The sequence below is a fragment of the Atractosteus spatula genome, unplaced genomic scaffold, assembly GCF_055471065.1.
Source record: "Atractosteus spatula isolate fAtrSpa1 unplaced genomic scaffold, fAtrSpa1.hap1 Scaffold_82, whole genome shotgun sequence".
NCBI classification, from domain to species: domain Eukaryota; kingdom Metazoa; phylum Chordata; class Actinopteri; order Semionotiformes; family Lepisosteidae; genus Atractosteus; species Atractosteus spatula.
This window is the reverse complement of record NW_028296915.1, coordinates 45,964-73,336: the sequence shown is the minus strand read 5'-3', so window position 1 is coordinate 73,336 and position 27,373 is coordinate 45,964. Positions and strand designations below refer to the sequence as shown.

Genomic DNA, 27,373 nt, shown 5'->3' with positions numbered 1-27,373 from the left:
TGGGAAATGTAGTCTCTCTAGTGCTCTGGACTGCGCTCCACACGTGTGTCGCAGATTTGATTGAACATCAGAATTAATTATACAATTTCAGCGTATTTATCGTGTCGCGGATTTCTATGTCTCTCTTACAAGACGGACTCGGCAGGAGCTGTTTCTTGCTCTCCGGAGTGAAGCTGCTCTGGGAAGAAACGAGCAAAGTCTTCAGACTTTCTAATTGAGACATCATGACAGCTGCGCCGACCTGTTTGTGTAAAGAGCAGTAGTATTGTGTACCCCTGATTGTGTTATGTGTACTCTAGTGTGTCTTCAGCGCTGTCCTGCCTGGTTTATCGACTCGGCACAGAAACAAAACCCACTGCCGTCGTGTCTGTGGGTTTCTGAGCTCTCTTGTCTTGTTTGCAAACTTTTCTCCTGTGTTTATTTTACTTTGTTAAATAAAACGTGGTTGCCGGGGAAACGGAGCTGCAGAAGTTGTTGCCGGAGCGGGTCTGACCTCCAGCAGGTCAACAGCCGGTTTTTTTAATCTAATCAGCGAGAAGAACAGAAACTTTAGAAACTTTAGTCTAAAAAGCGCTGGCTGGAGTATTTTGTGGAAGAAACGGTGACTCGCAGGCTGTGGGACAGGACTATCAGGGACACATCAGCGCTGGACACCAGACTCACACCGCTGGGCTCACTGCACCATGAGCACCTCCTCCTGTTGGGGTGTGTTACTGCAGGAGTGAGGAGTCTCCGGTCTCCGGTCGTGTCATGATCTGCAAGTGGAGGTGAAAAGGTGAGAGACGGCGGCGCTGGGACCCTGGATTTAGTTCCTGGGGTGCTGTCTGTGTGGAGTCTGCATGCTCTGCCCCTGTTCTCATGGGTCTGGTTTCCTGGGGTGCTGTCTGTGTGGAGTCTGCATGCTCTTCGCCTGTTCTCATGGGTCTGGTGTCCTGGGGTGCTGTCTGTGTGGAGTCTGCATGCTCTGCCCCTGTTCTCATGGGTCCTGTTCCTGGGCTGCTGTCTGTGTGGAGTCTGCATGCTCTTCGCCTGTTCTCATGGGTCTGGTGTCCTGGGGTGCTGTCTGTGTGGAGTCTGCATGCTCTGCGCCTGTTCTCATGGGTCTGGTTTCCTGGGGTGCTGTCTGTGTGGGGTCTGCATGCTCTGCCCCTGTTCTCATGGGTCCTGTTCCTGGGGTGCTGTCTGTGTGGAGCTGACTAAAGCAGTGACATCCTTCCTCTATTTAATTTTTTATTCAAGTGGGATCATCTGCAGACTTGATTCCTTTCACAGAGTCGGCAGTAGATACACAGTTGTTAGCATTGGAGGATTACAGAAGAGGTGACAGCAGTGCTGGGGACCCTGGTATCTCTTCCACTGAGGACCCTCTGGCACAACCAGAGGTGTGAAATTGCCTCCATTCTTTGTAAAATTACAGGTTTCTCTGGACTGCAGTCCCCTCGCACTTCGCTTTGGATATGCAGTGCTGTTTTCTACAACAGAAGACCCTTTGTTGGAAGGAATGGGAAGCTAAAGGCAGAGTCACAATCTCTGATACATCTAAACAAAACAGTAAGTTCTTTAAAACAACTTAAAAAAAATGCCATCAAATAAAAACGAATTTGCAAGTCAAGGTGCACCACTAAAAACCCTCAGGAAAAAAATCTCCACCTGATCGTATCGCAGTCGAGGAGAAAGCCAGGGCCCAGGCGCTGCGAGGCTGCAATGCCAACCAGTCCGTCACTCCAGGTGTCGCTACACACGAGTAAAAACCTTTCCTGTTCATCACCTGTCAGGTTTCAAGTCATCGGAGAAGGACGGGCGTCTTCAGGCCGGTCTTCAGCTGAGGCTCTGAGGAGCTCCTGACAGACACGAGTGGAGCTTCGCTTTCAACACCACTGTGGTCAGTAAAGGTTTAATATTCTTAAACACCGAGAGCTGGAGTTTCTCTGAACGTTATCTGCATCACAGCAGCTATGTTTCATTCACACTGGATCTCTCAACACACACAAACAGTGCAAGTTAACATGACCTTAAAAATACGCATCGTATGACGTAATATATTTGTGAAGCAACCCGAAGGCGCTGATTTCACAGGCGTCTCCCTGATGTGCTGTAGAGTGGGACTGCTGGATGATGGACGGACGAGTCGCCCCTTCCTGCAGATGCAGTACTTTGACACCAGAGGGGTGAAAACATTTGTAGAAAAGTCATTTTCAGATGCGTTGTGTTTTCTTGAGAGAGGGAGTGTTCATTATCCCCAAGGTGGACATGTGTTTCATGGCTGCAGGCAATATATAGAAAAGCACACAAACTAGCAACACACAGGCACATGCCCAAGAGTCATCTGTTGAGATCACACACTGTGTTATTATTATTCGGAGACAGGCTCACTGTCTGTTCCTCAGGCTGGGACAGGAGATCACACACTGTATTATTATTATTGAGAGACAGGCTCACTGTCTGTTCCTCAGGCTGGGACAGGAGATCACACACTGGATTATTATTATTGAGAGACAGGTTCACTGTCTGTTCCTCAGGCTGGGACAGGAGATCACACACTGGATTATTATTATTGAGAGACAGGCTCCCTGTCTGTTCCTCAGGCTGGGACAGGAGAACACACACTGTATTATTATTATTGTGAGACAGGCTCACTGTCTGTTCCTCAGGCTGGGACAAGAGATCACACACTGTATTATTATTATTGAGAGACAGGCTCACTGTCTGTTCCTCAGGCTGGGACAGGAGATCACACACTGTATTATTATTATTGAGAGACAGGCTCACTGTCTGTTCCTCAGGCTGGGACAGGAGATCACACACTGTATTATTATTATTGAGAGACAGGCTCACTGTCTGTTCCTCAGGCTGGGACAGGAGATCACACACTGGATTATTATTATTGAGAGACAGGTTCACTGTCTGTTCCTCAGGCTGGGACAGGAGATCACACACTGGATTATTATTATTGAGAGACAGGCTCCCTGTCTGTTCCTCAGGCTGGGACAGGAGAACACACACTGTATTATTATTATTGTGAGACAGGCTCACTGTCTGTTCCTCAGGCTGGGACAAGAGATCACACACTGTATTATTATTATTGAGAGACAGGCTCACTGTTCCTCAGGCTGGGACAGGAGATCACACTGTATTATTATTATTGAGAGACAGGCTCACTGTTCCTCAGGCTGGGACAGGAGATCACACACTGTATTATTATTATTGAGAGACAGGCTCACTGTCTGTTCCTCAGGCTGGGACAGGAGATCACACACTGTATTATTATTATTGGGAGACAGGCTCACTGTCTGTTCCTCAGGCTGGGACAGGAGATCACACACTGTATTATTATTATTGAGAGACAGGCTCACTGTCTGTTCCTCAGGCTGGGACAGGAGATCACACACTGTATTATTATTATTGAGAGACAGGCTCACTGTCTGTTCCTCAGGCTGGGACAGGAGAACACACACTGTATTATTATTATTGAGAGACAGGTTCACTGTCTGTTCCTCAGGCTGGGACAGGAGATCACACACTGGATTATTATTATTGAGAGACAGGCTCACTGTCTGTTCCTCAGGCTGGGACAGGAGATCACACACTGTATTATTATTATTGAGAGACAGGCTCACTGTCTGTTCCTCAGGCTGGGACAGGAGAACACACACTGTATTATTATTATTGAGAGACAGGTTCACTGTCTGTTCCTCAGGCTGGGACAGGAGATCACACACTGGATTATTATTATTGAGAGACAGGCTCCCTGTCTGTTCCTCAGGCTGGGACAGGAGAACACACACTGTATTATTATTATTGTGAGACAGGCTCACTGTCTGTTCCTCAGGCTGGGACAAGAGATCACACACTGTATTATTATTATTGAGAGACAGGCTCACTGTTCCTCAGGCTGGGACAGGAGATCACACACTGTATTATTATTATTGAGAGACAGGCTCACTGTCTGTTCCTCAGGCTGGGACAGGAGATCACACACTGTATTATTATTATTGAGAGACAGGCTCACTGTCTGTTCCTCAGGCTGGGACAGGAGATCACACGCTGTATTATTATTATTGAGAGACAGGCTCACTGTCTGTTCCTCAGGCTGGGACAGGAGATCACACACTGTATTATTATTATTGAGAGACAGGCTCACTGTCTGTTCCTCAGGCTGTGACAGGAGATCACACACTGTATTATTATTATTGAGAGACAGGCTCACTGTCTGTTCCTCAGGCTGGGACAGGAGATCACACACTGTATTATTATTATTGAGAGACGGGCTCACTGTCTGTTCCTCAGGCTGGGACAGGAGATCACACACTGTATTATTATTATTGAGAGACAGGCTCATTGTTCCACAGGCTGGGACAGGAGATCACACACTGTATTATTATTATTGAGAGACAGGTTCACTGTCTGTTCCTCAGGCTGGGACAGGAGATCACACACTGGATTATTATTATTGAGAGACAGTGTCACTGTTCCTCAGGCTGAGACAGGAGATCACACACTGTATTATTATTATTGAGAGACAGGCTCACTGTCTGTTCCTCAGGCTGGGACAAGAGATCACACACTGTATTATTATTATTGAGAGACAGGCTCACTGTCTCTTCCTCAGGCTGGGACAGGAGATCACACACTGGATTATTATTATTGAGAGACAGGTTCACTGTCTGTTCCTCAGGCTGGGACAGGAGATCACACACTGGATTATTATTATTGAGAGACAGGCTCCCTGTCTGTTCCTCAGGCTGGGACAGGAGAACACACACTGTATTATTATTATTGTGAGACAGGCTCACTGTCTGTTCCTCAGGCTGGGACAAGAGATCACACACTGTATTATTATTATTGAGAGACAGGCTCACTGTCTGTTCCTCAGGCTGGGACAGGAGATCACACACTGTATTATTATTATTGAGAGACAGGCTCACTGTCTGTTCCTCAGGCTGGGACAGGAGATCACACACTGTATTATTATTATTGAGAGACAGGCTCACTGTCTGTTCCTCAGGCTGGGACAGGAGATCACACACTGGATTATTATTATTGAGAGACAGGTTCACTGTCTGTTCCTCAGGCTGGGACAGGAGATCACACACTGGATTATTATTATTGAGAGACAGGCTCCCTGTCTGTTCCTCAGGCTGGGACAGGAGAACACACACTGTATTATTATTATTGTGAGACAGGCTCACTGTCTGTTCCTCAGGCTGGGACAAGAGATCACACACTGTATTATTATTATTGAGAGACAGGCTCACTGTCTGTTCCTCAGGCTGGGACAGGAGATCACACACTGTATTATTATTATTGAGAGACAGGCTCACTGTCTGTTCCTCAGGCTGGGACAGGAGATCACACACTGTATTATTATTATTGGGAGACAGGCTCACTGTCTGTTCCTCAGGCTGGGACAGGAGATCACACACTGTATTATTATTATTGAGAGACAGGCTCACTGTCTGTTCCTCAGGCTGGGACAGGAGATCACACACTGTATTATTATTATTGAGAGACAGGCTCACTGTCTGTTCCTCAGGCTGGGACAGGAGAACACACACTGTATTATTATTATTGAGAGACAGGTTCACTGTCTGTTCCTCAGGCTGGGACAGGAGATCACACACTGGATTATTATTATTGAGAGACAGGCTCACTGTCTGTTCCTCAGGCTGGGACAGGAGATCACACACTGTATTATTATTATTGAGAGACAGGCTCACTGTCTGTTCCTCAGGCTGGGACAGGAGAACACACACTGTATTATTATTATTGAGAGACAGGTTCACTGTCTGTTCCTCAGGCTGGGACAGGAGATCACACACTGGATTATTATTATTGAGAGACAGGCTCCCTGTCTGTTCCTCAGGCTGGGACAGGAGAACACACACTGTATTATTATTATTGAGAGACAGGCTCACTGTCTGTTCCTCAGGCTGTGACAGGAGATCACACACTGTATTATTATTATTGAGAGACAGGCTCACTGTCTGTTCCTCAGGCTGGGACAGGAGATCACACACTGTATTATTATTATTGAGAGACGGGCTCACTGTCTGTTCCTCAGGCTGGGACAGGAGATCACACACTGTATTATTATTATTGAGAGACAGGCTCATTGTTCCACAGGCTGGGACAGGAGATCACACACTGTATTATTATTATTGAGAGACAGGTTCACTGTCTGTTCCTCAGGCTGGGACAGGAGATCACACACTGGATTATTATTATTGAGAGACAGTGTCACTGTTCCTCAGGCTGAGACAGGAGATCACACACTGTATTATTATTATTGAGAGACAGGCTCACTGTCTGTTCCTCAGGCTGGGACAAGAGATCACACACTGTATTATTATTATTGAGAGACAGGCTCACTGTCTCTTCCTCAGGCTGGGACAGGAGATCACACACTGGATTATTATTATTGAGAGACAGGTTCACTGTCTGTTCCTCAGGCTGGGACAGGAGATCACACACTGGATTATTATTATTGAGAGACAGGCTCCCTGTCTGTTCCTCAGGCTGGGACAGGAGAACACACACTGTATTATTATTATTGTGAGACAGGCTCACTGTCTGTTCCTCAGGCTGGGACAAGAGATCACACACTGTATTATTATTATTGAGAGACAGGCTCACTGTCTGTTCCTCAGGCTGGGACAGGAGATCACACACTGTATTATTATTATTGAGAGACAGGCTCACTGTCTGTTCCTCAGGCTGGGACAGGAGATCACACACTGTATTATTATTATTGAGAGACAGGCTCACTGTCTGTTCCTCAGGCTGGGACAGGAGATCACACACTGGATTATTATTATTGAGAGACAGGTTCACTGTCTGTTCCTCAGGCTGGGACAGGAGATCACACACTGGATTATTATTATTGAGAGACAGGCTCCCTGTCTGTTCCTCAGGCTGGGACAGGAGAACACACACTGTATTATTATTATTGTGAGACAGGCTCACTGTCTGTTCCTCAGGCTGGGACAAGAGATCACACACTGTATTATTATTATTGAGAGACAGGCTCACTGTCTGTTCCTCAGGCTGGGACAGGAGATCACACACTGTATTATTATTATTGAGAGACAGGCTCACTGTCTGTTCCTCAGGCTGGGACAGGAGATCACACACTGTATTATTATTATTGGGAGACAGGCTCACTGTCTGTTCCTCAGGCTGGGACAGGAGATCACACACTGTATTATTATTATTGAGAGACAGGCTCACTGTCTGTTCCTCAGGCTGGGACAGGAGATCACACACTGTATTATTATTATTGAGAGACAGGCTCACTGTCTGTTCCTCAGGCTGGGACAGGAGAACACACACTGTATTATTATTATTGAGAGACAGGTTCACTGTCTGTTCCTCAGGCTGGGACAGGAGATCACACACTGGATTATTATTATTGAGAGACAGGCTCACTGTCTGTTCCTCAGGCTGGGACAGGAGATCACACACTGTATTATTATTATTGAGAGACAGGCTCACTGTCTGTTCCTCAGGCTGGGACAGGAGAACACACACTGTATTATTATTATTGAGAGACGGGTTCACTGTCTGTTCCTCAGGCTGGGACAGGAGATCACACACTGGATTATTATTATTGAGAGACAGGCTCCCTGTCTGTTCCTCAGGCTGGGACAGGAGAACACACACTGTATTATTATTATTGTGAGACAGGCTCACTGTCTGTTCCTCAGGCTGGGACAAGAGATCACACACTGTATTATTATTATTGAGAGACAGGCTCACTGTTCCTCAGGCTGGGACAGGAGATCACACACTGTATTATTATTATTGAGAGACAGGCTCACTGTCTGTTCCTCAGGCTGGGACAGGAGATCACACACTGTATTATTATTATTGAGAGACAGGCTCACTGTCTGTTCCTCAGGCTGGGACAGGAGATCACACGCTGTATTATTATTATTGAGAGACAGGCTCACTGTCTGTTCCTCAGGCTGGGACAGGAGATCACACACTGTATTATTATTATTGAGAGACAGGCTCACTGTCTGTTCCTCAGGCTGTGACAGGAGATCACACACTGTATTATTATTATTGAGAGACAGGCTCACTGTCTGTTCCTCAGGCTGGGACAGGAGATCACACACTGTATTATTATTATTGAGAGACGGGCTCACTGTCTGTTCCTCAGGCTGGGACAGGAGATCACACACTGTATTATTATTATTGAGAGACAGGCTCATTGTTCCACAGGCTGGGACAGGAGATCACACACTGTATTATTATTATTGAGAGACAGGCTCACTGTCTGTTCCTCAGGCTGGGACAGGAGATCACACACTGTATTATTATTATTGAGAGACAGGCTCACTGTCTGTTCCTCAGGCTGGGACAGGAGATCACACACTGTATTATTATTATTGAGAGACAGGCTCACTGTCTGTTCCTCAGGCTGGGACAGGAGATCACACACTGTATTATTATTATTGAGAGACAGGCTCACTGTTCCTCAGGCTGGGACAGGAGATCACACACTGTATTATTATTATTGAGAGACAGGCTCACTGTCTGTTCCTCAGGCTGGGACAGGAGATCACACACTGTATTATTATTATTGAGAGACAGGCTCGCTGTCTGTTCCTCAGGCTGGGACGGGAGATCACACACTGTATTATTATTATTGAGAGACAGGCTCACTGTCTGTTCCTCAGGCTGGGACAGGAGATCACATACTGGATTATTATTATTGAGAGACAGGCTCACTGTCTGTTCCTCAGGCTGGGACAGGAGATCACACACTGTATTATTATTATTGAGAGACAGGCTCACTGTCTGTTCCTCAGGCTGGGACAGGAGATCACACACTGTATTATTATCATTGAGAGACAGGCTCACTGTCTGTTCCTCAGGCTGGGACGGGAGATCACACACTGTATTATTATTATTGAGAGACAGGCTCACTGTCTGTTCCTCAGGCTGGGACAGGAGATCACACACTGTATTATTGTTATTGAGAGACAGGCTCACTGTCTGTTCCTCAGGCTGGGACAGGAGATCACACACTGTATTATTGTTATTGAGAGACAGGCTCTCTGAACCTGTACTTGTCAGGGTCTGTATCTCTTTGCTGTGTCTTAGCCTGGTCAAATATCCAGCTAGTGGTTATTCTGTGTATTGTCTGTTTAGGATTCTGTAGCATTCCAGTTTGGAGGATGTTTTTACTCTTTTGGATGGAGTATCTACGGGCTGTTTGTCTCATTTAGTGTAATCTAGCTCAGTGATGGGATCCCACACTTCCCTGCTGCATAGGGCAAAGGGTTCGATTGCACTTTCAATATTCAGAGCCAATTTTATTGGGGGGTTGATGTTGTAGAGCCTCCTTTTACTGGCATGGAAAGCCCTGTGTGCCTGCTCCTTCAGTGACTTCACTGCCAGGAAAACTCCCAGATGAACTGATTGTCAGTCAGAGGTATGTGTAGCTGGTTGGGTTCCCAAGTGTTGTTGTTCAGTGTGAAGTTGTAACTGTTTTCCGGAGATCTGGATCTGTTCTGGGAACCAGGGCTCTGGTCTCACGCAGAAGGGCTGTCAGTGCCCAGGTGTGACAGTCCTGCTCCAGCAGTGCCAGGCTCTGCTGTTCTGGGTCCAGATGGGCTGGCAGTGCCCAGGTCTGACAGTGCTGCTCCAGCAGTGCCAGGCTCTGCTGTTCTGGGTCCAGATGGGCTGGCAGTGCCCAGGTCTGACAGTCCTGCCCCTGCAGTGCCAGGCTCTGCTGTTCTGGGTCCAGATGGGCTGGCAGTGCCCAGGTCTGACAGTCCTGCTCCAGCAGTGCCAGGCTCTGCTGTTCTGGGTCCAGATGGGCTGGCAGTGCCCAGGTCTGACAGTCCTGCCCCAGCAGTGCCAGGCTCTGCTGTTCTGGGTCCAGATGGGCTGGCAGTGTCCAGGTGTGACAGTCCTGCCCCAGCAGTGCCAGGCTCTGCTGTTCTGGGTCCAGATGGGCTGGCAGTGCCCAGGTGTGACAGTCCTGCTCCAGCAGTGCCAGGCTCTGCTGTTCTGGGTCCAGATGGGCTGGAAGTGCCCAGGTGTGACAGTCCTGCTCCAGCAGTGCCAGGCTCTGCTGTTCTGGGTCCAGATGGGCTGGCAGTGCCCAGGTGTGACAGTCCTGCCCCAGCAGTGTCAGGCTCTGCTGTTCTGGGTCCAGATGGGCTGTCAGTGCCCAGGTCTGACAGTCCTGCTCCAGTAGTGCCAGGCTGTTCTGGGTCCAGATGGACTGGCGGTGGCCAGGTCTGACAGTCCTGCTCCAGCAGTGTCAGGCTCTGCTGTTCTGGGTCCAGATGGGCTGGCGGTGCCCAGGTCTGACAGTCCTGCCCCAGCAGTGCCAGGCTCTGCTGTTCTGGGTCCAGATGGGCTGTCAGTGTCCAGGTCTGACAGTCCTGCTCCAGCAGTGCCAGGCTCTGCTGTTCTGGGTCCAGATGGGCCGGCAGTGCCCAGGTGTGACAGTCCTGCTCCAGCAGTGTCAGGCTCTGCTGTTCTGGGTCCAGATGGGCTGGCAGTGCCCAGGTGTGACAGTCCTGCTCCGGCAGTGCCAGGCTCTGCTGTTCTGGGTCCAGATGGGCTGGCAGTGCCCAGGTGTGACAGTCCTGCTCCGGCAGTGCCAGGCTCTGCTGTTCTGGGTCCAGATGGGCTGGCAGTGCCCAGGTGTGACAGTCCTGCTCCGGCAGTGCCAGGCTCTGCTGTTCTGGGTCCAGATGGGCTGGCAGTGTCCAGGTGTGACAGCGCTGCCCCGGCAGTGCCAGGCTCTGCTGTTCTGGGTCCAGATGGGCTGGCAGTGACCAGGTCTGACAGTCCTGCTCCGGCAGTGTCAGGTTCTGCTGTTCTGGGTCCAGATGGGCTGGCAGTGCCCAGGTCTGACAGTCCTGCTCCAGCAGTGCCAGGCTCTGCTGCAGCCCCTGTTCTGGGTCCAGATGGGCTGGCAGTGTCCAGGTGTGACAGCGCTGCCCCAGCAGTGCCAGGCTCTGCTGTTCTGGATCCAGGTGGGCTGGCAGTGCCCAGGTCTGACAGTCCTGATCCAGCAGTGCCAGGCTCTGGTGTTCTGGGTCCAGATGGGCTGGCAGTGCCCAGGTCTGACAGTCCTGCTCCGGCAGTGTCAGGCGTTGCTGTTCTGGGTCCAGATGGGCTGGCAGTGTCCAGGTGTGACAGTGCTGCTCCAGCAGTGCCAGGCTCTGCTGTTCTGGGTCCAGATGGGCTGGCAGTGCCCAGGTCTGACAGTACTGCTCCAGCAGTGTCAGGCTCTGCTGTTCTGGGGCCAGATGGGCTGACAGTGCCCAGGTCTGACAGTACTGCTCCAGCAGTGTCAGGCTCTGCTGTTCTGGGTCCAGATGGGCTGGCGGTGCCCAGGTCTGACAGTACTGCTCCAGCAGTGTCAGGCTCTGCTGTTCTGGGTCCAGATGGGCTGGCAGTGCCCAGGTCTGACAGTACTGCTCCAGCAGTGTCAGGCTCTGCTGTTCTGGGTCCAGATGGGCTGGCGGTGCCCTGGTCTGAGAGTCCTGCTCCAGCAGTGCCAGGCGTTACTGTTCTGGGTCCAGATGGGCTGGCGGTGTCCAGGTCTGACAGTCCTGCCCCGGCAGTGCCAGGCTCTGCTGTTCTGGGTCCAGATGGGCTGGCGGTGCCCAGGTGTGACAGTCCTGCCCCGGCAGTGCCAGGCTCTGCTGTTCTGGGTCCAGATGGGCTGGTGGTGCCCAGGTCAGACAGTCCTGGTCCAGCAGTGCCAGGCTCTGCTGTTCTGGGTCCAGATGGACTGGCAGTGCCCAGGTCTGACAGTGCTGCTCCAGCAGTGCCAGGCTCTGCTGTTCTGGGTCCAGATGGGCCGGCAGTGCCCAGGTGTGACAGTCCTGCTCCAGCAGTGCCAGGCTCTGCTGTTCTGGGTCCAGATGGGCCGTCAGTGCACAGGTCTGACAGTCCTGCTCCAGCAGTGCCAGGCTCTGCTGTTCTGGGTCCAGATGGGCTGGCGGTGCCCAGGTCTGACAGTCCTGCCCCAGCCGTGCCAGGCTCTGCTGTTCTGGGTCCAGATGGGCTGGCGGTGTCCAGGTCTGACAGTCCTGCCCCAGCAGTGCCAGGCTCTGCTGTTCTGGGTCCAGATGGGCTGGCGGTGTCCAGGTCTGACAGTCCTGCTCCAGCAGTGTCAGGCTCTGCTGTTCTGGGTCCAGATGGGCTGGCGGTGCCCAGGTCTGACAGTCCTGCCCCAGCAGTGCCAGGCTCTGCTGTTCTGGGTCCAGATGGGCTGTCAGTGTCCAGGTCTGACAGTCCTGCTCCAGCAGTGCCAGGCTCTACTGTTCTGGGTCCAGATGGGCTGGCAGTGCCCAGGTGTCACAGTCCTGCTCCAGCAGTGCCAGGCTCTGCTGTTCTGGGTCCAGATGGGCCGTCAGTGCCCAGGTCTGACAGTCCTGCTCCAGCAGTGCCAGGCTCTACTGTTCTGGGTCCAGATGGACTGGCAGTGCCCAGGTCTGACAGTGCTGCTCCAGCAGTGCCAGGCTCTGCTGTTCTGGGTCCAGATGGGCCGGCAGTGCCCAGGTGTCACAGTCCTGCTCCAGCAGTGCCAGGCTCTGCTGTTCTGGGTCCAGATGGGCCATCAGAGCCCAGGTGTGACAGTCCTGCCCCGGCAGTGCCAGGCTCTGCTGTTCTGGGTCCAGATGGGCTGGCGGTGCCCAGGTGTGACAGTCCTGCTCCGGCAGCGCCAGGCTCTGCTGTTCTGGGTCCAGATGGGCTGGCAGTGCCCAGGTGTGACAGTCCTGCTCCAGCAGCGCCAGGCTCTGCTGTTCTGGGTCCAGATGGGCTGGCGGTGCCCAGGTCTGAGAGTCCTGCTCCAGCAGTGCCAGGCGTTACTGTTCTGGGTCCAGATGGGCTGGTGGTGTCCAGGTCTGACAGTCCTGCCCCGGCAGTGCCAGGCTCTGCTGTTCTGGGTCCAGATGGGCTGGCGGTGCCCAGGTGTGACAGTCCTGCCCCGGCAGTGCCAGGCTCTGCTGTTCTGGGTCCAGATGGGCTGGTGGTGCCCAGGTCAGACAGTCCTGGTCCAGCAGTGCCAGGCTCTGCTGTTCTGGTTCAGATGGGCTGGCAGTGCCCAGGTCTGACAGTGCTGCTCCAGCAGTGCCAGGCTCTGCTGTTCTGGTCCAGGTGGGCTGGCAGTGCCCAGGTCTGACAGTCCTGCCCCAGCAGTGCCAGGCTCTGCTGTTCTGGGTCCAGATGGGCTGGCAGTGCCCAGGTCTGACAGTCCTGCTCCAGGAGTGCCAGGTGTTACTGTTCTGGGTCCAGATGGGCTGTCAGTGCCCAGGTCTGACAGTCCTGCCCCAGCAGTGCCAGGCTCTGGTGTTCTGGGTCCAGGTGGGCTGGCAGTGCCCAGGTCTGACAGTCCTGATCCAGCAGTGCCAGGCTCTGCTGTTCTGAGTCCAGATGGGCTGGCAGTGCCCAGGTGTGACAGTCCTGCCCCAGCAGGACCAGGCTCTGCTGTTCTGGGTCCAGATGGGCTGGCAGTGCCCAGGTCTGACAGTCCTGCTCCAGCAGCGTCAGGCTCTGCTGTTCTGGGTCCAGATGGGCTGGCAGTGCCCAGGTGTGACAGTCCTGCTCCAGCAGCGCCAGGCTCTGCTGTTCTGGGTCCAGATGGGCTGGCGGTGCCCAGGTCTAACAGTCCTGCTCCAGCAGTGCCAGGCTCTGCTGTTCTGGGTCCAGATGGGCTGGCGGTGCCCAGGTCTAACAGTCCTGCTCCAGCAGTGCCAGGCTCTGCTGTTCTGGGTCCAGATGGGCTGGCGGTGTCCAGGTCTGACAGTGCTGCTCCAGCAGTGCCAGGCTCTGCTGTTCTGGGTCCAGATGGGCTGGCAGTGTCCAGGTCTGACCGTGCTGCTCCAGCAGTGCCAGGCGTTACTGTTCTGGGTCCAGATGGGCTGGCAGTGCCCAGGTCTGACAGTCCTGCTCCAGCAGTGCCAGGCTCTGCTGTTCTGGGTCTAGATGGGCTGACAGTGCCCAGGTCTGACAGTACTGCTCCGGCAGTGTCAGGCTCTGCTGTTCTGGGTCCAGATGGGCTGACAGTGCCCAGGTCTGACAGTACTGCCCCGGCAGTGCCAGGTTCTGCTGTTCTGGGTCCAGATGGGCTGGCGGTGCCCAGGTCTGACAGTCCTGCCCCAGCCGTGCCAGGCTCTGCTGTTCTGGGTCCAGATGGGCTGGCGGTGTCCAGGTCTGACAGTCCTGCCCCAGCAGTGCCAGGCTCTGCTGTTCTGGTTCCAGATGGGCTGGCGGTGTCCAGGTCTGACAGTCCTGCTCCAGCAGTGTCAGGCTCTGCTGTTCTGGGTCCAGATGGGCTGGCGGTGCCCAGGTCTGACAGTCCTGCCCCAGCAGTGCCAGGCTCTGCTGTTCTGGGTCCAGATGGGCTGGCGGTGCCCAGGTCTGACAGTCCTGCCCCAGCAGTGCCAGGCTCTGCTGTTCTGGGTCCAGATGGGCTGGTGGTGCCCAGGTCTGACAGTCCTGCCCCGGCAGTGCCAGGCTCTGCTGTTCTGGGTCCAGATGGGCTGGCGGTGCCCAGGTGTGACAGTCCTGCCCCGGCAGTGCCAGGCTCTGCTGTTCTGGGTCCAGATGGGCTGGCGGTGCCCAGGTCAGACAGTCCTGGTCCAACAGTGCCAGGCTCTGCTGTTCTGGTCCAGATGGGCTGGCGGTGCCCAGGTCAGTCAGTCCTGGTCCAGCAGTGCCAGGCTCTGCTGTTCTGGTCCAGATGGGCTGGCGGTGCCCAGGTCTGACAGTCCTGCCCCAGCAGTGCCAGGCTCTGCTGTTCTGGGTCCAGATGGGCTGGCAGTGTCCAGGTCTAACAGTGCTGCTCCAGCAGTGTCAGGCTCTTCTGTTCTGGGTCCAGATGGGCTGGCAGTGTCCAGGTCTGACAGTGCTGCTCCAGCAGTGCCAGGCGTTACTGTTCTGGGTCCAGATGGGCTGGCAGTGCCCAGGTCTGACAGTCGTGCTCCAGCAGTGCCAGGCTCTGCTGTTCTGGGTCCAGATGGGCTGGCAGTGTCCAGGTCTGACAGTCCTGCTCCAGCAGTGCCAGGCGTTACTGTTCTGGGTCCAGATGGGCTGGCAGTGTCCAGGTCTGACAGTGCTGCTCCAGCAGTGTCAGGCTCTGCTGTTCTGGTCCAGATGGGCTGGCAGTGCCCAGGTCTGACAGTCCTGCCCCAGCAGTGCCAGGCTCTGCTGTTCTGGGTCCAGATGGGCTGGCAGTGCCCAGGTCTGACAGTCCTGCTCCAGGAGTGCCAGGCGTTACTGTTCTGGGTCCAGATGGGCTGGCAGTGTCCAGGTCTGATAGTCCTGCTCCAGCAGTGCCAGGCTCTGCTGTTCTGGGTCCAGATGGGCCATCAGAGCCCAGGTGTGACAGTCCTGCTCCAGCAGTGCCAGGCTCTGCTGTTCTGGGTCCAGATGGGCCGGCAGTGCCCAGGTGTGACAGTCCTGCTCCAGCAGTGCCAGGCTCTGCTGTTCTGGGTCCAGATGGGCTGGCGGTGCCCAGGTCTGACAGTACTGCTCCAGCAGTGTCAGGCTCTGCTGTTCTGGGTCCAGATGGGCTGGCAGTGCCCAGGTCTGACAGTACTGCTCCAGCAGTGTCAGGCTCTGCTGTTCTGGGTCCAGATGGGCTGGCGGTGCCCTGGTCTGAGAGTCCTGCTCCAGCAGTGCCAGGCGTTACTGTTCTGGGTCCAGATGGGCTGGCGGTGTCCAGGTCTGACAGTCCTGCCCCGGCAGTGCCAGGCTCTGCTGTTCTGGGTCCAGATGGGCTGGCGGTGCCCAGGTGTGACAGTCCTGCCCCGGCAGTGCCAGGCTCTGCTGTTCTGGGTCCAGATGGGCTGGTGGTGCCCAGGTCAGACAGTCCTGGTCCAGCAGTGCCAGGCTCTGCTGTTCTGGGTCCAGATGGACTGGCAGTGCCCAGGTCTGACAGTGCTGCTCCAGCAGTGCCAGGCTCTGCTGTTCTGGGTCCAGATGGGCCGGCAGTGCCCAGGTGTGACAGTCCTGCTCCAGCAGTGCCAGGCTCTGCTGTTCTGGGTCCAGATGGGCCGTCAGTGCACAGGTCTGACAGTCCTGCTCCAGCAGTGCCAGGCTCTGCTGTTCTGGGTCCAGATGGGCTGGCGGTGCCCAGGTCTGACAGTCCTGCCCCAGCCGTGCCAGGCTCTGCTGTTCTGGGTCCAGATGGGCTGGCGGTGTCCAGGTCTGACAGTCCTGCCCCAGCAGTGCCAGGCTCTGCTGTTCTGGGTCCAGATGGGCTGGTGGTGTCCAGGTCTGACAGTCCTGCTCCAGCAGTGTCAGGCTCTGCTGTTCTGGGTCCAGATGGGCTGGCGGTGCCCAGGTCTGACAGTCCTGCCCCAGCAGTGCCAGGCTCTGCTGTTCTGGGTCCAGATGGGCTGTCAGTGTCCAGGTCTGACAGTCCTGCTCCAGCAGTGCCAGGCTCTACTGTTCTGGGTCCAGATGGGCTGGCAGTGCCCAGGTGTCACAGTCCTGCTCCAGCAGTGCCAGGCTCTGCTGTTCTGGGTCCAGATGGGCCGTCAGTGCCCAGGTCTGACAGTCCTGCTCCAGCAGTGCCAGGCTCTACTGTTCTGGGTCCAGATGGACTGGCAGTGCCCAGGTCTGACAGTGCTGCTCCAGCAGTGCCAGGCTCTGCTGTTCTGGGTCCAGATGGGCCGGCAGTGCCCAGGTGTCACAGTCCTGCTCCAGCAGTGCCAGGCTCTGCTGTTCTGGGTCCAGATGGGCCATCAGAGCCCAGGTGTGACAGTCCTGCCCCGGCAGTGCCAGGCTCTGCTGTTCTGGGTCCAGATGGGCTGGCGGTGCCCAGGTGTGACAGTCCTGCTCCGGCAGCGCCAGGCTCTGCTGTTCTGGGTCCAGATGGGCTGGCAGTGCCCAGGTGTGACAGTCCTGCTCCAGCAGCGCCAGGCTCTGCTGTTCTGGGTCCAGATGGGCTGGCGGTGCCCAGGTCTGAGAGTCCTGCTCCAGCAGTGCCAGGCGTTACTGTTCTGGGTCCAGATGGGCTGGTGGTGTCCAGGTCTGACAGTCCTGCCCCGGCAGTGCCAGGCTCTGCTGTTCTGGGTCCAGATGGGCTGGCGGTGCCCAGGTGTGACAGTCCTGCCCCGGCAGTGCCAGGCTCTGCTGTTCTGGGTCCAGATGGGCTGGTGGTGCCCAGGTCAGACAGTCCTGGTCCAGCAGTGCCAGGCTCTGCTGTTCTGGTTCAGATGGGCTGGCAGTGTCCAGGTCTGATAGTCCTGCTCCAGCAGTGCCATGCTCTGCTGTTCTGGGTCCAGATGGGCTGGCGGTGTCCAGGTCTGACAGTCCTGCTCCAGCAGTGCCAGGCTCTGCTGTTCTGGGTCCAGATGGGCCATCAGAGCCCAGGTGTGACAGTCCTGCTCCAGCAGTGCCAGGCTCTGCTGTTCTGGGTCCAGATGGGCCGGCAGTGCCCAGGTGTGACAGTCCTGCTCCAGCAGTGCCAGGCTCTGCTGTTCTGGGTCCAGATGGGCCGTCAGTGCCCAGGTGTGACAGTCCTGCTCCAGCAGTGCCAGGCTCTGCTGTTCTGTGTCCAGATGGGCCATCAGAGCCCAGGTGTGACAGTCCTGCCCCGGCAGTGCCAGGCTCTGCTGTTCTGGGTCCAGATGGGCTGGCAGTGCCCAGGTGTGACAGTCCTGCTCCGGCAGCGCCAGGCTCTGCTGTTCTGGGTCCAGATGGGCTGGCAGTGCCCAGGTGTGACAGTCCTGCTCCGGCAGCGCCAGGCTCTGCTGTTCTGGGTCCAGATGGGCTGGCGGTGCCCAGGTCTGACAGTCCTGCTCCAGCAGTGCCAGGCTCTGCTGTTCTGGGTCCAGATGGGCTGGTGGTGCCCAGGTCAGACAGTCCTGGTCCAGCAGTGCCAGGCTCTGCTGTTCTGGTCCAGATGGGCTGGCGGTGCCCAGGTCTGACAGTCCTGCCCCAGCAGTGCCAGGCTCTGCTGTTCTGAGTCCAGATGGGCTGGCAGTGCCCAGGTGTGACAGTCCTGCTCCAGCAGTGCCAGGCTCTGCTGTTCTGGTCCAGATGGGCTGGCAGTGCCCAGGTCTGACAGTCCTGCCCCAGCAGTGCCAGGCTCTGCTGTTCTGAGTCCAGATGGGCTGGCAGTGCCCAGGTGTGACAGTCCTGCTCCAGCAGTGCCAGGCTCTGCTGTTCTGGGTCCAGATGGGCTGGCAGTGTCCAGGTCTGACAGTGCTGCTCCAGCAGTGCCAGGCTCTGCTGTTCTGGGTCCAGATGGGCTGGCAGTGTCCAGGTCTGACAGTTCTGCTCCAGCAGTGCCAGGCGTTACTGTTCTGGGTCCAGATGGGCTGGCAGTGCCCAGGTCTGACAGTCCTGCTCCAGCAGTGCCAGGCTCTGCTGTTCTGGGTCCAGATGGGCTGGCAGTGTCCAGGTCTGACAGTCCTGCTCCAGCAGTGCCAGGCTCTGCTGTTCTGGGTCCAGATGGGCTGGCAGTGTCCAGGTCTGACAGTGCTGCTCCAGCAGTGTCAGGCTCTGCTGTTCTGGTCCAGATGGGCTGGCAGTGCCCAGGTCTGAGAGTCCTGCTCCAGCAGTGCCAGGCGTTACTGTTCTGGGTCCAGATGGGCTGGTGGTGTCCAGGTCTGACAGTCCTGCCCCGGCAGTGCCAGGCTCTGCTGTTCTGGGTCCAGATGGGCTGGCGGTGCTCAGGTGTGACAGTCCTGCCCCGGCAGTGCCAGGCTCTGCTGTTCTGGGTCCAGATGGGCTGGCGGTGCCCAGGTCAGACAGTCCTGGTCCAGCAGTGCCAGGCTCTGCTGTTCTGGTCCAGATGGGCTGGCAGTGCCCAGGTCAGACAGTCCTGGTCCAGCAGTGCCAGGCTCTGCTGTTCTGGTCCAGGTGGGCTGGCAGTGCCCAGGTCTGACAGTCCTGCCCCAGCAGTGCCAGGCTCTGCTGTTCTGGGTCCAGATGGGCTGGCAGTGTCCAGGTCTGACAGTCCTGCTCCAGCAGTGTCAGGCTCTGCTGTTCTGGGTCCAGATGGGCTGGCAGTGTCCAGGTCTGACAGTGCTGCTCCAGCAGTGCCAGGCGTTACTGTTCTGGGTCCAGATGGGCTGGCAGTGCCCAGGTCTGACAGTCCTGCTCCAGCAGTGCCAGGCTCTGCTGTTCTGGGTCCAGATGGGCTGGCAGTGTCCAGGTCTGACAGTCCTGCTCCAGCAGTGCCAGGCGTTACTGTTCTGGGTCCAGATGGGCTGGCAGTGTCCAGGTCTGACAGTGCTGCTCCAGCAGTGTCAGGCTCTGCTGTTCTGGTCCAGATGGGCTGGCAGTGCCCAGGTCTGACAGTCCTGCCCCAGCAGTGCCAGGCTCTGCTGTTCTGGGTCCAGATGGGCTGGCAGTGCCCAGGTCTGACAGTCCTGCTCCAGGAGTGCCAGGTGTTACTGTTCTGGGTCCAGATGGGCTGTCAGTGCCCAGGTCTGACAGTCCTGCCCCAGCAGTGCCAGGCTCTGGTGTTCTGGGTCCAGGTGGGCTGGCAGTGCCCAGGTCTGACAGTCCTGATCCAGCAGTGCCAGGCTCTGGTGTTCTGGGTCCAGATGGGCTGGCAGTGTCCAGGTGTGACAGTGCTGCTCCAGCAGTGCCAGGCTCTGCTGTTCTGGGTCCAGATGGGCTGGCAGTGCCCAGGTGTGACAGTCCTGCTCCAGCAGTGTCAGGCTCTGCTGTTCTGAGTCCAGATGGGCTGGCAGTGCCCAGGTGTGACAGTCCTGCCCCAGCAGTGCCAGGCTCTGCTGTTCTGGGTCCAGATGGGCTGGCAGTGCCCAGGTCTGACAGTCCTGCTCCAGCAGCGTCAGGCTCTGCTGTTCTGGGTCCAGATGGGCTGGCAGTGCCCAGGTGTGACAGTCCTGCTCCAGCAGTGCCAGGCTCTGCTGTTCTGGTTCCAGATGGGCTGGCGGTGCCCAGGTCTAACAGTCCTGCTCCAGCAGTGCCAGGCTCTGCTGTTCTGGGTCCAGATGGGCTGGCAGTGTCCAGGTCTGACAGTCCTGCTCCAGCAGTGCCAGGCTCTGGTGTTCTGGTCCAGATGGGCTGGCAGTGTCCAGGTCTGACAGTCCTGTTCCAGCAGTGCCAGGCTCTGCTGTTCTGGTCCAGATGGGCTGGCAGTGTCCAGGTCTGACAGTCCTGCTCCAGCAGTGCCAGGCTCTGCTGTTCTGGGTCCAGATGGGCTGGCAGTGTCCAGGTCTGACAGTCCTGGTCCAGCAGTGCCAGGCTCTGCTGTTCTGGTCCAGATGGGCTGGCAGTGTCCAGGTCTGACAGTCCTGCTCCAGCAGTGCCAGGCTCTGGTGTTCTGGGTCCAGATGGGCTGGCAGTGTCCAGGTCTGACAGTCCTGCTCCAGCAGTGCCAGGCTCTGCTGTTCTGGGTCCAGATGGGCTGGCAGTGTCCAGGTCTGACCGTGCTGCTCCAGCAGTGCCAGGCGTTACTGTTCTGGGTCCAGATGGGCTGGCAGTGCCCAGGTCTGACAGTTCTGCTCCAGCAGTGCCAGGCTCTGCTGTTCTGGGTCCAGATGGGCTGGCAGTGTCCAGGTCTGACAGTCCTGCTCCAGCAGTGCCAGGCGTTACTGTTCTGGGTCCAGATGGGCTGGCAGTGTCCAGGTCTGACAGTGCTGCTCCAGCAGTGTCAGGCTCTGCTGTTCTGGTCCAGATGGGCTGGCAGTGCCCAGGTCTGACAGTCCTGCCCCAGCAGTGCCAGGCTCTGCTGTTCTGGGTCCAGATGGGCTGGCAGTGCCCAGGTCTGACAGTCCTGCTCCAGCAGTGCCAGGCGTTACTGTTCTGGGTCCAGATGGGCTGGCAGTGTCCGGGTCTGACAGTCCTGCTCCAGCAGTGCCAGGCTCTGCTGTTCTGGGTCCAGATGGGCTGGCGGTGCCCAGGTGTGACAGCACTGCTCCAGCAGTGCCAGGCTCTGCTGTTCTGGGTCCAGATGGGCTGGCGGTGTCCAGGTCTGACAGTCCTGCTCCAGCAGTGCCAGGCTCTGCTGTTCTGGGTCCAGATGGGCTGGCAGTGCCCAGGTCTGACAGTCCTGCTCCAGCAGTGCCAGGCTCTGCTGCAGCCCCTGTTCTGGGTCCAGATGGGCTGGCGGTGTCCAGGTCTGACCGTGCTGCTCCAGCAGTGCCAGGCGTTACTGTTCTGGGTCCAGATGGGCTGGCAGTGCCCAGGTCTGACAGTCCTGCTCCAGCAGTGCCAGGCTCTGCTGTTCTGGGTCTAGATGGGCTGGCAGTGTCCAGGTCTGACAGTCCTGCTCCAGCAGTGCCAGGCGTTACTGTTCTGGGTCCAGATGGGCTGGCAGTGTCCAGGTCTGACAGTGCTGCTCCAGCAGTGTCAGGCTCTGTTGTTCTGGTCCAGATGGGCTGGCAGTGCCCAGGTCTGACAGTCCTGCCCCAGCAGTGCCAGGCTCTGCTGTTCTGGGTCCAGATGGGCTGGCAGTGCCCAGGTCTGACAGTCCTGCTCCAGCAGTGCCAGGCGTTAGTGTTCTGGGTCCAGATGGGCTGGCAGTGTCCAGGTCTGACAGTCCTGCTCCAGCAGTGCCAGGCTCTGCTGTTCTGGGTCCAGATGGGCTGGCGGTGCCCAGGTGTGACAGCACTGCTCCAGCAGTGCCAGGCTCTGCTGTTCTGGGTCCAGATGGGCTGGCGGTGTCCAGGTCTGACAGTCCTGCTCCAGCAGTGCCAGGCTCTGCTGTTCTGGGTCCAGATGGGCTGGCAGTGCCCAGGTCTGACAGTCCTGCTCCAGCAGTGCCAGGCTCTGCTGCAGCCCCTGTTCTGGGTCCAGATGGGCTGGCAGTGTCCAGGTCTGATAGTCCTGCTCCAGCAGTGCCAGGCTCTGCTGTTCTGGGTCCAGATGGGCCATCAGAGCCCAGGTGTGACAGTCCTGCTCCAGCAGTGCCAGGCTCTGCTGTTCTGGGTCCAGATGGGCTGGCAGTGTCCAGGTCTGACAGCGCTGCTCCAGCAGTGTCAGGCTCTGCTGTTCTGGGTCCAGATGGGCTGGCAGTGCCCAGGTCTGACAGTCCTGCTCCAGCAGTGCCAGGCTCTGCTGTTCTGAGTCCAGATGGGCTGGCAGTGCCCAGGTGTGACAGTCCTGCCCCAGCAGTGCCAGGCTCTGCTGTTCTGAGTCCAGATGGGCTGGCAGTGCCCAGGTGTGACAGTCCTGCCCCAGCAGTGTCAGGCTCTGCTGTTCTGGGTCCAGATGGGCTGGCAGTGTCCAGGTGTGACAGCGCTGCCCCAGCAGTGCCAGGCTCTGCTGTTCTGGGTCCAGGTGGGCTGGCAGTGCCCAGGTCTGACAGTCCTGATCCAGCAGTGCCAGGCTCTGGTGTTCTGGGTCCAGATGGGCTGGCAGTGTCCAGGTCTGACAGTCCTGCTCCAGCAGTGCCAGGCTCTGCTGTTCTGGGTCCAGATGGGCTGGCAGTGCCCAGGTCTGACAGTCCTGCTCCAGCAGTGCCAGGCGTTACTGTTCTGGGTCCAGATGGGCTGGCAGTGTCCAGGTCTGATATTCCTGCTCCAGCAGCGTCAGGCTCTGCTGTTCTGGGTCCAGATGGGCTGGCAGTGCCCAGGTCTGACAGTCCTGCCCCAGCAGCGCCAGGCTCTGCTGTTCTGGGTCCAGATGGGCTGGCAGTGCCCAGGTGTGACAGTCCTGCCCCAGCAGCGCCAGGCTCTGCTGTTCTGGGTCCAGATGGGCTGGCAGTGCCCAGGTCTGACAGTCCTGCCCCAGCAGCACCAGGCTCTGCTGTTCTGGGTCCAGATGGGCTGGCAGTGCCCAGGTCTGACAGTCCTGCTCCAGCAGCGCCAGGCTCTGCTGTTCTGGGTCCAGATGGGCTGGCAGTGCCCAGGTCTGAGTCCTGCTCCAGCAGTGCCAGGCTCTGCTGTTCTGGGTCCAGATGGGCTGGCAGTGCCCAGGTCTGACAGTCCTGCTCCAGCAGTGCCAGGCTCTGCTGTTCTGGGTCCAGATGGGCTGGCAGTGCCCAGGTCTGACAGTCCTGCTCCAGCAGTGCCAGGCGTTACTGTTCTGGGTCCAGTTGGGCTGGCAGTGCCCAGGTCTGACAGTCCTGCCCCAGCAGTGCCAGGCTCTGCTGTTCTGGGTCCAGATGGGCTGGCAGTGCCCAGGTCTGACAGTCCTGCTCCAGCAGTGCCAGGCGTTACTGTTCTGGGTCCAGATGGGCTGGCAGTGTCCAGGTCTGATATTCCTGCTCCAGCAGCGTCAGGCTCTGCTGTTCTGGGTCCAGATGGGCTGGCAGTGCCCAGGTCTGACAGTCCTGCCCCAGCAGCGCCAGGCTCTGCTGTTTTGGGTCCAGATGGGCTGGCAGTGCCCAGGTCTGACAGTCCTGTCCCAGCAGCGCCAGGCTCTGCTGTTCTGGGTCCAGATGGGCTGGCAGTGCCCAGGTCTGACAGTCCTGCTCCAGCAGCGCCAGGCTCTGCTGTTCTGGGTCCAGATGGGCTGGCAGTGCCCAGGTCTGACAGTCCTGCTCCAGCAGCGCCAGGCTCTGCTGTTCTGGGTCCAGATGGGCTGGCAGTGCCCAGGTCTGAGTCCTGCTCCAGCAGTGCCAGGCTCTGCTGTTCTGGGTCCAGATGGGCTGGCAGTGCCCAGGTCTGACAGTCCTGCTCCAGCAGTGCCAGGCTCTGCTGTTCTGGGTCCAGATGGGCTGGCAGTGCCCAGGTCTGACAGTCCTGCTCCAGCAGTGCCAGGCGTTACTGTTCTGGGTCCAGTTGGGCTGGCAGTGCCCAGGTGTGACAGTCCTGCCCCAGCAGTGCCAGGCTCTGCTGTTCTGGGTCCAGATGGGCTGGCGGTGTCCAGGTCTGACAGTCCTGCTCCAGCAGTGCCAGGCTTTGCTGTTCTGGGTCCAGATGGGCCATCAGAGCCCAGGTGTGAATGTGTTGGAATGTGTGGAGGTTTGGTAGGAAGCCAGTCTGACTCGAATGCAGGACATTGTGCTCAGTAAGGAGGGCCGGTTATTAGATATTCAAGATACGACAGAGTTCCTTCCCCAGGTTACTGTTCACACTGAAGCCCTGGTACCTGTTGGGGTCGAGTCTGTCTCCATTCTTACAGACAGGCGTGATCAGTCCTTGATTCCAGGCCTCAGGGAAACAGCCAGCCGTCAGGACGAGGTTGAGGAGTTTGAGCAGGCTTTGCTGCAGGTCTGAGCTGCAGTTGTTCTTGACTGTGTCTTGGCCACAGGCCTTTTGTGGTCTGAGAGTTGTCTGTTTGTGTTTGTGCTTTTCTTCTTTAGGGTGTGCTTGTAGTGTCTAACCATCTCACAGTGTCTGAGGTGCAGATCAGAGTGATGTGGTTGTGTTTTTGTTGTTTTAGTTCTGGTAGTTCTCTTCAGGTTTTTCTGCACTCTGTATCAAACCATTTGATTTTGTTTCTGAGTGTGTTTCATATGAATTTTGTCATTTTGATTTTAAGGCTAGTTTCTCAAAAAGATGGTTTAAATGTATGTCCAATTTGTTGGTTTGATACAGAATGTTTTGAAATGTAAAAGAACAAGTAATGGGTTTATTCCCTGCTGAAAAGAGATGAAAGAAAACAATGTTTTGGCTGTGGAGCCTTCTTCGAGTTTTGAAATGTAGTTTATTTTGTTTGAAGTTTGTCCTTTAGGGCTCTTTGGCATTCGTGGCTGTTTGGAGCCCATCTGTATGCCTAGTGCAGGTCATGCAGCTGGCTGGGCTGTGTCAGTGTGTCCTTGTGCTGCTGTGCTCTCTTGATCTGAGTGTGGCCTGACAGTGAAGGCACTCTTACAGCACAGTCCAGCACACGGATGCCCAGAGCTGAGCTGACAGTGAACTTACTTGCAGTAGTTTTGTTTGCACCAGGTGGCAAAATATTCTCTTGCTGGCCCATGACCCCACACATCTGCCTGCAAAAAACTAATAACAGAGCTGTCTGCAATTCTGTGTCGTACTCGATTGGTAATAACCTACAAATTGTATGCTGAACAAAGAGAAAGGAAGACAATACGGATCCTCGAGAAGCACTTGTGCAAGAATACAGCTTGTGAGACAGAGTATTGTTGACTCTTAGCCCCTGAGTTCTGTCTGGAAGGAATTCAGCAACCCAACTGACAAGATTAAGATCAGCAACAAAATTAGACAGTAGTGTGGTTGCCGGTACATATGGTGTCAATATTATAATTTATTTTATCTATGCCTGAAAATAAAATGCAACCGTGAATTGTGATGAGTAAGAATGAAGGGATTGAATTCCTCTTTAGTGTCCTGAAGGCGATTTGTTTTCCACATCAAAAGCTCAAACATGAAACATTCATGACAATAATAAAACGCAACAACAGTACAGTACCATAATACATATCAATTAGCTTGTAATGAGTTTATAACAGTAATTAGATTTGTGCAAGCACTCTTTTCATTGTGCAACAACTGAAAGCTTTTAGGTATGAAGGAAGGGTCCTTTAATATTTGATGTGTGAGATTGTTGCTCTATTGGACATCTTAGTCTGAGGATTTGTGTTAATATGACAATACTACAACTACTAATAATACAGCATCGCAAGACTTCTTTCAGCCATTTCCCACCCCTCCACCTCGTGAATCACACATGTTAAACTTCCATCTCGTGTTTTAGAACAGAAATGGGCAATCCTATATTATAAATACTTACCACCAGACAGTTGAACGTTTTCTCATTAATAATCCATTATGGAACTTTATATTTTCAGTTTATAGTTTTTTTCAAATCCACAGTGCACAGGCTTCATTTTTCCTGTACAGAATAGCGCTATATAAGGGAAAGCCATTTGTAATTCAACAGAAGCAGTAGGACGAGTGAAGTGCGCCCTCTGTTGGCCGATCAGTGCAATTAAACTGGAAAAAGAAACTCTGAATTTTACATTGTTGGGCCAGAATTTTTGAACAGAATATTCATATAATTGTTTTTATTTTTTAAAATGTCTTAATTAATAGTTTATTAAATTATGTAAGCCTTTAAAACAACCAAGAATACAATACAAACAAGAGTATATTTCATGACAAAGCAGCATCAGGGGTACATTTTACAAAATAAATACAAATTTTGAAAAAAGTTTTAACAAATTAAATAAAGATTGTCTACACCAGTTTCTTATTTTTACAATTTGAAATAGTCTGCAGATTCTCCTTTACATCCATTTTCAAGTGCTCAGACACAGGATTCTTCCCAGTCCATTTCAGTTTGTGTACATGACAACATGCCCTTCTAATAAAGTTAATTACAAAGGATAGGTTTGTATCGTTTTCGATGGGGCTGAAATTGAACATGACTTCAGTTTCTTCAAAACAAATATTAATATTGGTCTCTTTTTTAATATAAGTTTGAAACTCTGTGCAGACAGGTTTTACCCTGGGACATAACCAAAATACATGTTGAATAGTTTCAGGGCTTCTGTCACAAAACATTTATCATCTATATTAATTTAGAAAACTCTTTCATGTTTAAATGCAGTGGTCACCTCTTAGGATCCCAAATTGCAAAAAGGCTTTGTAAGTCAGTGATGAAACAGTACCAATTATTTTTCAAGTAGGTACGTTTCTGAAGTACTAAAGCCATCAAGTTTTTCTTTAGTAGTGTTTTTTCACATAGTTATTTGTATGTAAATGAGAAAAGATAAGACAATCCCTGTGTATGAGTGAGACCTTTAAAAATAAAATACTATTGCAGTGTCAGTTACATTATTAGGTGACGCTTCCAGTGAATGTTCACTAGGTGGAGACACTTTTACACCAGTCTCATGAGGCTCAATCAGTTTATGCCGATATAGCGTCTTTCAGGCCAGAGCATGCTCAAGGCACTTTATAACAATGTTCTGTAGGCAAAAAAGAGAAAGAAACAGGCATACTTGAGTAACTAAAAGAAATAGTTTAAGAACGGTAAAGCCTTTAGTTACAGGGCCCCTAGCTTATGGATCAGCCTCCCACTCCATGTTCGGGATGCCGAGTCAATCTCAGTATTCAGATCCAGACTGAAGAACTATTACTTCAGCTTAGCCTACTCACACCTTACATCATAGCCTGCTGCAACCATGGCTGCTGGTGCTGCTGTACATGCCATTGTGTCTCTCTGTGTTGCCCCACCAGGTGGATACATCTGTTCTGACCAAACTATCCTATTCTCCTCCCCACATGTCTGGATGGCACCCAGATGTTGGATGCTGCATCACTGCCATCGAACCACGAGGGACATTGTGGATATAGCTATCGTTTAGGAGGAATTTACTGGTTTACAGAGATCTGCACGGAGTACTAACACACAGACGACATGATGGATGGATGTTTAATACCCTTATTCCTTTATTTCCTTTTTTCTTAGTTCTATAATGGTAGCATGCCCAAAGGGGTTGGGCAACCAGTTGACCTTGGACCCCTAGAGTTTTTTTTTCTCCTTACCAAGG

General features: G+C 54.5%; 1 long non-coding RNA gene across 1 annotated transcript; it reads left to right on the top strand.

Moving 5' to 3' along the window:
* Positions 1–27,373, top strand: LOC148805170 (uncharacterized). The gene is made up of 4 exons (XR_016090420.1): positions 1–775; positions 1,418–1,551; positions 1,776–1,882; positions 27,060–27,373. It is a non-coding gene; the product is annotated as an uncharacterized LOC148805170 (long non-coding RNA).